Source organism: Cibotium barometz, chromosome 23, assembly GCF_041138505.1.
Source record: "Cibotium barometz isolate CiBa-2024 chromosome 23, ASM4113850v1, whole genome shotgun sequence".
Lineage (NCBI taxonomy): Eukaryota > Viridiplantae > Streptophyta > Polypodiopsida > Cyatheales > Cibotiaceae > Cibotium > Cibotium barometz.
Window position 1 is genome coordinate 21,656,638 of NC_141068.1, and position 11,768 is coordinate 21,668,405.

Here is an 11,768-nt window from a genome sequence, read left to right on the forward strand (position 1 = left end):
CACGGCTCCGCATACAAAGAGCCTTGGGAGCCATCACAACGCAAGAATCGAGGAGAGAGATGAGGAGACTTACTCGCCGCAAAAGGCGGGCCTTCGCAGAGATACAGGAGCTAGAGATCTTTCATTTCTTCATGAGTAGAGATAGCCCTATCTCATGGCGGCACTTCTGAGAGCCCCGAACACCGACACCTATTGTTGCAGACCCACAGACATGGCACACATATGCAGAGGGCCTATACCACGCCCCACAGCAACCACCTATACCTCAGCCACAGGAGCCTCGACCTACCACAGCTAGCTTCTTTACCCACTCGATGGTACAGGAAGCTATCTGCCGCCTACAGCATGGACGGGCCGCCAACCATATGGGCCTGCACGGTGAGCATCTCATATATGCAGTAGATTCTTTGGCTCCTTTTCTTGCACACCTGTTTAATAGGGCACTAGCAGAGGGTTTGCCTGCGGAGTGGACGATGCACACCATTGTGCCGATTCACAAAATAGGGGATATGCTCGATCCGAGCAACTACAGGACAGTTACGGTTATGGTTGGCCACGTGCTGGCCAAACTCTATGGTGCAGTGTTGGAGCAAGAGCTTAGCTTATATGCTGAGCGAGCAGGTTTACGCTCATCAGGGCAGGCAGGCTTCAGGAGAGCTTTCTCTACCACTGACCATGTATTCAGATTGAGATGTATAATTGATCAGGCCAGAGTGAGGAAGAGAAAGCTCTATTGCTGCTTTGTGGATTTCCGCAAGGCATTTGACACAGTACCACGAGAGAGGCTCTTTCAGCGCCTGCAGTCTCTTGGCATACCAGCAGATATGACATGGGGCATCTATGCATTATATGAGCAGGTTTTTGGGCGAGTCAGATGTCCAGGAGGTATGTCCGAGACTATTGCTAGCACCATTGGTGTGAAGTGTAGGCATATGCTCACTTATGGTAGTGCTATGTGTGAACAGGGCTTAACCAAGGGCACTTTTTCCCATGTGGTTTTTCCCTTTGGATATCAAGTGTGAAAGGACACTCTAACATATAATATTTTGTACTTCTATATTATATGGATGTGTCACACATGCAAGAGTTGACTTGCATTTTTGTGAATACCACACTTTTGGCTCTCTCTCTCTCTCTCTCTCATTTCTGTGTGTGAGCTTCTCCATCCTGCACCTTACCCTAATGTGCAGGTTTGTGTGTGTGAGTGTGAGTCCAACACCACCAATTGGTATCAGAGCAAGGAGCTGGCCCTGAAATTCTGCCCCTGGAGGAAATCCTGTAGAATTCCATCGCCGTCCGTCCGGCAGTTCCGTCGCCCCCGCCTCCGTCAGCCACTTCCGGCCACCAAAAGCCGGCAGCACTACTGGGGAGCCCACCACCGCCGCTCAGCCCGCGGGCGGCACCTCCCTGCCCAGCCGACGGCGATAGTGCGCATAAGCCCGCCGCCGCCCAATCACGGCCACCCTTGCCGTTCCGTTCCGGCCGCCCTCGTTGTTCCGCTCTGGCCGCCTTCAACGTTGCATTCCGGCCGCCCAGAGCCACCGCCGACACGTCACTGCCTCGTTCCGGCCGGGCAACCGTCGCTTCTTCCCTCCGGACGCCGTCGCTGCTCCGCAATTGCCCAGCTGTCGACTCCGGCTCGTTCCGGCCTCCCGGCGACTTGCCTGCGACCTTTGTACTCGTCCTGCGCCCACCGCCTCGCCCGCCTGACCTGCGTGGCCTCCGTGTGCTCCTCCTCATCGACACCTGCAGCTCCGGCGCACTCTGCACGCCTCCGCCTGGCTGCTGGCCCATCGACAAAAGCGCCTGTGTGCTCTCCACCTTTGCCTGCGCTACAGCTCCCCGTCGACCCTGCGCTCCCTCTCGCTCCATCTTCACGCCTGCGCGCCTGGCTGCAGGCCCCTCAACGTACGCGCATGTCTGCTCCCCGCCTAGCACCTGCTTCACACGTGCTGCCCTTGCCTGAAGGTATTCTCTGTACACATTTTTGTTCAAACACAAATACAAAATTTGCAGCCATTTCAGTGCAGGTCAGATACAATTTTGCAGACACTACAGTGCATGTGGTAAACGGTTCAGGCGATTTGGGGGATTTCTCAATTTCAGGACAAATTGAAAAAATTGGGCATGTTGCTTTGCTTGCAATTTGGGGGTTTTCAAAATTGAAGTCAAAAACAGCAAATTGAACCTCTTTCAGTTGCAAAAATTTGGGGCTTTTGTGAAAATTAGCCAATTAAATGCACATTGAAGCAATTGGAGTGCATAAGAATTGGGGATTTTCAGATTGGAGCATGTAATTGGGCATTACAGCTGTGATTTGTCGCGTATGTATACACATTGTGTGTAATTGGACAATTTGGTGCAGGTTTACACTTGCTTTGGTTTGCAGGCATACAATTGCACAGGACATTTGGTTGCCTGGCAGTGCACATTGGTGCTTGGTTTGCGTGCAGGTATATTTTGTTGACATGGCACAAAATGCTACAGCTGTATTTGGTGTGCTCACCCAGGAGGACAAGTTGGATGGATCTAACTACTCCCTGTGGAGTTTCATGATCCGTCATTTGCTGGTAGCCAAAGGGCTTTGGGGGATCGTGTGTGGTGATGACACACGCCCACTTACCATACAGCCAGCCACGCCTCAAAGGGGAGGTGCTCAAAGAGCTCCTGATGTAGAACCTGCTCCAACACAAGAGCAGAAGAGATGGGACTCTAGAGATGCACAGGCCATGTCATTGATAGCCCTTTCAGTGAAAAGGACTATTATTCCGCACATTCGTTCTTGCAAGACATCGAAGCTTGCATGGGACACATTGGAAGCAATGTATTAGGTACGCAACGAGGCAAGAGTTGCCTACTTGAAGAGGCAATTGGATCTTCTTTCTATGGATGAGGGTGACTCCATGGCAGATCATCTCACCAAAGTGAAAGATTTGCAGGAACAATTGCTCAACATTGATGAGGTTATCTAGACAGACAGATGGTCACCAACACTCTTCATTCTTTACCACCTTCCTACTTGGGCTTTCACACCTCTCTCAACCTCTCAATGAGAGGAGGTGGTGATCCTGTCACTTTTGAAGAGCTGGTGGGTTTACTCTTGCAGGAAGAGCAAACAAGAGCAAACTTATCAAGCAACCGTGGTGGAGACAAGGCATTTACAGCCAAGGATAAGGGTAAAGCAAAGAGCTTTAAGAATGGGGGACAACAGTCTAGCAAGGCTGGTCATGGACAGCCCTCTTCTGGTGGTGAAAAGTCTGACAAAGGGGATGCAAACAAGCCCAAAAAGCAGGGCAAATGTCACTACTGCCATAAGCCTGGTCACTACATCAGTGAATGTAGGAAGCGGATTGCAAAAGAGAAAAGGAAAGAAGCAGGCAATGCAGTAGCAGACTCTTCTGATGACAAAGCACAGCAATCAGCTAATGTAATCCAAGAAGAGTACACTTTTTTGGTCACATGCACTAGTGGCACATCAAGTGCTTCAGACACTGATATGTCTTGCATTGCATCTGATAGACAAAATGCATCATGGTATTTTGATAGTGGTGCTTCGAGCCACATCTCTTCATGCAAAGATGTATTTCAGCACTTGGTTTATGCTTCAAATGGCCGCACTGTATCATGTGCAAATCATACCACATATCCAGTAAAGGGAATTGGCAATGTCATACTTATTGCAGCCAATGGTGCCAATATTTGTATGAAAAATGTATTGTATGTTCCAGGGATTTAAAAAACTGGTCTCCGCCTCAGCCATAAACGACCAAGGTTTAAAGGTTGAATTTGAAGATGGGAATAGTCACTTCTGGAACGCGATACAAAGGCTTGTATAAGCTGGACAGCTATGACAAGCGTACTTATGATGCAAATACAGTGGCTGCCCACACTCCTGCTATGCATGATGCAGAGCTATGGCATGCTCGTTTTGGGCATGTAAATTTTCGGAGTTTGATGCTTTTGCAGAAGCATCATATGGTTGATAATATGCCGCCTCTTGAGTCTCCACCAAGACATGTATGTGAGGGGTGTATTTTGGGAAAGATGCAACGAAAACCACTCCCCAAAGATGGAGCTGTTAGAGCTGAAAGTACATTACAGCTCATACATAGTGATGTATGTGATCCAATGCGGACACCATCCATAGGGGGGCATCTTGACTACTCCAGGTTTGCTTGGGTTTACCCTTTGAAAGGGAAAGCAGAGGTGTTTGCATGCTTTCGACACTTTGTAGCAATGGCTAAAAATATGTGTGGATGTAACGTCCAAACACTCCGCTCAGATAGAGGTGGAGAATACATGTCAAATGCATTCATGGATTATATGCTTCAAAAGGGCATCAAACACCAATGTACTGTGCCTTATACACCGCAGCAGAATGGTGTAGCTGAAAGAAAAAATAGATCTCTCATGGAGATTGCAAGATGCATGGTGAAAGCACAAAAGTTGCCTCACAAATTTTGGATGGAAGCTATAATGTGTGCAACTCATGTGTTGAACAGGTGTCCAACAAAAGCTTTGAAAACCATAACACCATTTGAGGCTTGGTATAGCCGAAAGCCAACAGTGGATTATATGCGTACATTTGGGTGTTTGGCATATGCACATGTGCCAGAACAACTCCGAACAAAGCTAGATGACAAAGCAATGAAATGCATTTTTGTGGGCTACAGCAATAAGAGCAAAGGTTACCGTCTTTATAATCCAACTCCATGAAGGATTTTTGTAAGTAGAGATGTGGTATTTGCTGAAAATTCAGAACAGCCCATGGACAGCTTGTATAAAAGCAATGATACAGGCATACAGGACATGTTTGATGGACTTTTACCCATTGCAATTAGGGGGGATTCAGATCAGCCAGCCCCTACACAAGAAAATCCTCATGTAGAACATGTGGAACAGCCACCCATTCAGCCCCCTTCTATGGAAGAAGTGGAAGATCTTGCCAGGGAAGAGCAAACAGCCATAGACACAGCCAAGTCAGTGCCAAGATGGTTGCTGAAAACTTTGCAAGAAAGCAAACTTGCAGCTCCACTCACAGGTAGAACAAGGGCTAGTTCCAGCCATGCTTTGAATATACATCGTGGAGAGTCTGCATTAGCAATGGGTGGTCTCTTTGATTCAGAAGAGCCTTCTTCTTATGAAGAAGCACATGAGAATGAGCATTGCTTGCAAGCTATGCAAGCTGAAATTTCTTCCATCATGAAGAACAATACATGGGATCTTGTGGAATTGCTTGCCTAAAGGCAAGCATGTCATTGGAACAAAGTGGGTGTACAAAGTCAAAAGAAAGTCTGATGGTACTATTGACAGGTACAAAGCAAGACTTCTGGCTAAAGGCTACTCCCAGAAAAAGGGAATAGATTATGAAGAAACTTTTTCTCCTACTTCGAGAATGACCACAATAAGATCAGTGATTGCATTGGCTGCACATAAAGGATGGATAGTGCATCAATTGGACATCAAAACTGCATTCTTAAATGGGGATTTACAGGAGGAAGGAGGTGGAGAGTGAGGAGCATTATGTATGCAGATGCAGAGCATATACAGCCATCAGAGAGAGATATCCCATTTTATTTAGAGAGCCACATTCCCTACGCCAGATCTTTGAGGCAGCAGACCAGCGCATACTAGGGAGATTCATTCTAGACATACAGCGTCACAGAGAGACATCATTACAGGCTCGCGCTGCGCACCCTGGCTATGCTGCGCCTGGCGTTGCCCTGTTCGCGCTATGCTACGCCTATCCCCGCCCGAGCTGCCCTGCTTGTGCTGCGCACCCCGCTTGCGCTGCCAGAAATATACTCTCTCGCGCGCGCACCTTGCCCGTCTCCCTGTCCGCCTGCCTGTATTCACCCATGTTCGCCTCCTGCCCTGCTCACACTACGCACCCTAGCTGTGCTGCGCCTAGCGTTGCCCTATTCGCGCTGTGCTACGCCTATCCCCGCCCGAGTTGCCCTGCTTGTGCTTCGCACCCCCTGTGCTGCACCTGGAGCTGCTGTGCTAGCCTGCTTGCGCTGCCAAAAATACTCTCTCTCGCGCGTGCCCTGCCCGTCTCCCTATCCGCCCGCCTACATTCACCCATGTTCGCCCCCAACCCCCCCCCCCCCCCCCCCCCCCGCCCGAGCTGCCCTGCTTGTGCTGCGCACCCCCTGTGCTGCACCTGGAGCTGCTCTGCTAGCCTGCTTGCGCTGCCATAAATACTCTCTCGCGCACCCTGCCCGTCTCCCTGTCCGCGCGCCTGCGTTCACCCATGTTCGCCTCCTGCCCTGCTCGTGCTGCGCACCCTGGCTGTGCTGCGGCTGGCGTTGCCCTGTTCGCGCTATGCTACGCCTATCCCCGCCCGAGCTGCCTACTTGTGCTGCGCACCCCCTGTGCTGCGCCTGGAGCTGCTGTGCTAGCCTGCTTGCGCTGCCAGAAATACTCTCTCTCTCACGCACCCTACCCGTCTCCCTGTCCGCTCGCCTGCATTCACCCATGTTCGACTCCCTTATCCCACCCACCCTTCCTAAGGCCCCCAAGGCAGCAACATAACTCTCTCTCTCTCTCTCTCCCCCCCCCGGCCTGTGGGAAGCGCTGCAGAGTAATCTCGAGGAATGGCTCCAAGTCTCCAAGAGAAGCTCGAGGCCCTCGAGACGGCAATGAAGGCACTAATCAAGGAGAACAAGAAGACATCCGATTCCAACCTCAATGAGGTGGAGAACAAATTACACCGACACATCATGGTCCTCGAAGCACGGGTCACGGACCTTGAACAAGAGAACACGGCACTCAAGGAGGAGGTGAGTGCATTGAGAGTGGAATTGGTAGCCGTCAAGAACACCGAGAAGGAAGAAGGGGAGATCAATGACAACACTCTCACGGCCATCAAAGAAGAGATCTCCAAGGAGATCACAAAGGACATGGAGGGAAAACTAGAAGCCAAGCAATCAGGATGCGTTGAAGTGGTGAAGAAGAACATCCGTAAAGAAGTGAGGGAGGAGACTCAAGGGAAGAACACCAAATCATTCACACCACCATTGACGAGGGGAAGATGAGGCATGCCCGCCGCCTCAACATTTGAGTCACAGGTATAGCCAAGACACCCGACTCCACTCCTAAGAAAGATGGACAACTTCTATGCATGAAGCTCGGCTACAGGGAAGAGGACCCTCTCCCCTTCACCAAAGCATGGAGAGCCGGGAAAGACTAAACACGCAAGCGAGCCCTCATCCTACAGTTTGCTGGAGAGACGGAGAGGGTCACCTTCATGAGGAAGTGGGTGATTCTACGAGGATTATAGGGAGATCCCATCTATTTGGATGACGACCTTACAAGGTTGCAGATAGAACACAGGAAAACATGCATGCCGAGAGTCCTACAGGCCTGGAAAGAGGGCAAGAGAGCATTCTATCACGATGGCCGTGTCATCGTCGATGGCAAGGCCACCGATTAGCGCCATGCGGCCTATGGGACATCGGCCATGGAGGATCCAGATTCACAGATACACATAGCAGTTTGGAACTACAATGGAGCACTCTGGACACACACATTGCACACACAGATAGATCTGGGAGCATGCCCCAAAATCGATGGTATGATGATGAGTGCACAGAACTATATAGACACCTCCGTGCCCAAAGAGCACTGGGGACCATTACATAGAGACAGGAGAGCCGACAGATGAAGACCCTCACACGCCGTAAGAGGCGTGCATATGAGGAGGCACAGTACTGGGATATATACCACCTACTCTCATGAGCAGAGATGCAGCCACTGCATGGCGCAGGATGAGAGAGCCTCGCCCTCGTACGCCGATTGAGGATCCACTCACATGGCACACATATGCAAAGAGCCTCTACCATATCCCTCAGCAGCCACCCATACCACAACCACAGAAGTCCCGCCCTACCACCTCTACTTTCTTTACCGCCTCGATGGTAGAGAGAGCTATCCGCTGGTTACAGCATGGGAGATCGGCTAACCACACAGGTATGCAGAGTGAGCATCTTATTTATGCAGCTGACACACTGGGACCCTTTGTTGCTCACCTCATTAATAGGGCACTAGTGGAGGGCCTACCAGCTGAGTGGACTATGCACACCATCGTGCCTCTCCACAAAGTGGGAGACATGCTAGACCCCAGCAACTACAGGACTATCATGATTGGTCATACATTGGCCAAACTTTATGGCACAGTGCTCGAGGCAGAGTTGAGCTCATATGCAAAGAAGGAGGGACTGCGAGCACCAGGGCAGGCTGGATTCCGACGAGCTTTCTCCACTATTGACCATATATTCACTCTGAGATGTCTGATTGACCAGGCTAGGGCACGGGAGAAGAGATTATACTGCTGCTTTGTGGATTTCCGCAAAGCATTTGACACAGTGCCACGAGAGAGACTCTTCCAGCGCCTACAGTCATTGGGGATCCCATCAGAGATGGTTTGGGGCATCTATGCTTTATATGAGCAGGTCCTCGGGCGCATACGATGCCTCGGGGGGCTATCTGATGTTATTGCTAGCACCATAGGTGTGAAGCAAGGATGCCCACTCTCTCCTACACTATTTGGGCTATACATCGATGAGGTGGCTGACTTCATTGGTCACGGTGGTGGGGACGGGGTAGACATCTCAAGTACCACAGTCCACATTATGCTATATGCAGATGATATTATTGTGGTCTCTGAGTCGCAGATGGGACTATAGCACCATCTCCATGCACTCAATGACTTCTGCACACAAAGGGGGCTTACAGTGAACCTTGGGAAAACCAAGGCCATGATTTTCCACACCTCAGGGTTGGTTCGACGATAGGCCATCTTCACACTAGCAAGAGGACAGGTAGAGGTGGTAGACTCATGTGTGTACCTAGGGATTACATTTACGACTCCGCTAGGAAGATTTACTATGGCACAGGCAGCCAGGGATAGACTCACACAAGGGTATGCAGCTCTGGCCATGCTAGAGAGAGTGTCACCAGGCACACTTCCAAGAGCCCCGCACGAAGGGGTGGTTGTTTGACACACTAGTCACCCCTGCTTTGATGTATGCTGCAGCAATATGGGCACCTGGGCTCGCCACCTCCACATGGTCTCAGATAGAGAGGCCTCAGATTCTCATGCTCTCACGGATGATCCGCAGCAAACCCTCCGTCCCACATGACATTGTCCGAACGGAGTTTGCTGCACCTCTTATGCTAGTAGAGGCCCTCTTCCAGACGATCTGTTTCATATAGAGGATCAGAGATATGCCATCAAATCGACTCTCACATAGAGCTTTTGAGGCGTCCAAGCAACTCGCAAAGAGTGGAGATAGGAGATCATGGTATTCATAGATGATACAGTGGCTCACTCAGCATGGTCTCGACATAGATCACCTGCCACCTTTCCAGTATGATATACATGCACCACACATCTAGCTCTCTCACAGTGAAAGGAACAGAGTCCTTCGGCAGGATTTATGGCAGCAATACACTCAAGAGACTTGGATTACACCCAGTCAGCCTCTACCGTCGAAGATGCTATACTACAAAGATCAGTTTATGCGTATCTCAACGGATGGATTCATACAGAGACCTAGATACATGGATGTGTACATGCCTCACAGTGCCCGAGTGGCGATTGGCCAGCTCAGAGTGTCATCACACCAACTTGAGATTGAGATAGGTAGGGCAGCACGGATCCCCAGAGCAAAGAGGATATGCAGACTATGCCAGGAGGAGGTTGAGAGTGAGGAACATTATGTATGCAGATGCAGAGCATATAGTGTCATTAGAGAGAGATACACCACATTCTTCAGTGGACATCCCTCACTCCACCAAATCATGGAGTCCGTAGACCACGCGGATTTGGCCAGTTCTTGTTAGAGACACAACGCCACACAGAGACACTGATACGGACTCATACCACAAGGAGAGGTGGGCGACAGCTCCAGCTCACTGATTTCTTCCATAGATCTATTCCAGTGCCTACCCTGACACAGGAGGGGGTTACACTTCAACGCACTGCGGACCTCCGAGCCAGACGGAGACGGAGACCGAGAGCACCAAGCTACCAAAGTTCAAACTCCCAGACTACATCAGAGGGAGATCACAGAGATACGGGCTCGACATCAGCACCATATCCAGGAGCGGCTAGCTCACTTACACTCACACCCAGAGATCATGCTCCAAGGTATTCTTGCCTCGCCATCGCCTATGTATCACATATTACACCCCCATTATGATACTGGTTGGAGCTAGACAAATCTGCATTGCGTTCTTGTATACCCTACGCATATAGGTTGCATACTGAGCCTCTAGCAGTAGTGCTCTATCCATCACACCCCCCCACTAGCTGAGTACTTTCATACTTTATTTCATGTTCATTTTGTCCTTTTTTTTTCTAGACATCCAGAAGACATTGACAATTGTACATTGATTTATCTCATAGGTCGAGTTCAACCTCTAGTAGACGTTAATACAGCTTTCTTTCTCTCTCTCTCTCTTATGTGCATGTAGTTGTTTTATTTTACACCGGGCATGACACAGGTATCGAGTCATTTCCCCCCCTCTTTTGTGTGTGATGTGTGGTTTGTAGTGGTGGTGTGTTGTAGTGGTGGTTGAGGTTGTGGTGGTGGTGGTGTGTTGAGGGGGGCATGCGTTCAGGACACGGGTATTGGGTCCTTCCGTCGCCGCCCCACACCCCCCCCCCCTTTCGGTGTTGAAGAGGAAGGGGGGGGGGGGGGGGGGGGGGGGGGGGGGGGGGCAAGACCGCTCAGAAAAGAAAAAAGCTATGCAGTTTTTTGAAGAGAAAAAGAACAAAAAAAAAAACCAAAGTGATAGAAGATATCATAGTTTTATAATTATTTTTTTAAAGAGAAATATTCACATTCTGCTTAGATTCCACATTATTTTGATACAGAGAACATCGTGAAGCCTTAAATTTCACCTGATAGAACACTAGATCTCCGTAGAAACATTTGTAACCAATCTGATTGAGGTGTATTACTGAGCTTTCTAACTGATAAATTATATGATTAGGGATCCAATCTCATTCTTAACCCAAGAAAACACTAACGCAAAAAAGCCGCTCAGAGCTTTAGTTAAAACATTACTCGCTAAATCGTAGAACCGCGGTTTAACACGAAGATTAAGTACAGGACTAAGCAGAAAAGAAAGAAGATTAAGAATAAGATCTGGTCTTCTTACCTGAACTGTGAACTGTGGTTAACTCCCAAGCCTGCAGCTCAAACGACCCGAGTTTTGAATATATATGGAATAAAAATTTATAAGAAGATTCAAAAATCCGCAGCCGCTTACTTTTTATAGGTTTCTAAAAGTTGCCCATAGCTGATGATTCACGGGATACACCTTCGCACGTGTGTGTGTGGGGATGGAGGCTACTCATTTGTTTAAATTTTGTGTATTACATTGCGTGCACACGTATGTTCAAATTGGGCACGCCTTTCAACATCTATGTGTGCACAGAGGGTTGCTTATATGCATGGAAATTTTTGCTTGTTTGGTTAGATGTCTGAAACTGATCATAGTCTTTTCCAAGCCCATTCAAAGTGACCAACTGAGTCATCATCATCAATTAGTGCTCTAATAGAGGCGAGGGAATTTGCAAGCCCTTTAATCTTCAATGAGTCATCATCAATACATAGCTAATTACTTATGCATTATATAGCTCTTGCTTTAATATAGCATTTTCATAGCCTTGGTACTTGTCTTAAATCTACTTCGAAATGAAAAGGCATCACTTTTACTCGAGGATTTGACCAAAGTCTACAAAGCCTCTCATATAA

General features: G+C 49.0%; 1 protein-coding gene across 3 annotated transcripts in view; it reads right to left on the minus strand.

Annotated features, from left to right (window-relative positions):
• LOC147625740 (uncharacterized) overlaps window positions 1-11,536 on the minus strand; it is a 37,891-nt gene extending 26,355 nt beyond the window's left edge. Inside the window, exons 1-2 of one of the 3 annotated variants that reach the window (XM_086817279.1) lie at window positions 11,178-11,210; window positions 10,910-10,952 (exon numbers count right to left, since the gene is read on the minus strand). The gene's annotated coding sequence lies outside the window, so the exon portion shown is untranslated. Of the gene's footprint in view, window positions 1-10,909; window positions 10,953-11,169 lie in introns of all 3 variants that reach the window. The other 2 variants (XM_086817278.1, XM_086817276.1) reach the window with 2 other exon arrangements.
• Between the last annotated feature and the right edge of the window lie 232 nt (window positions 11,537-11,768).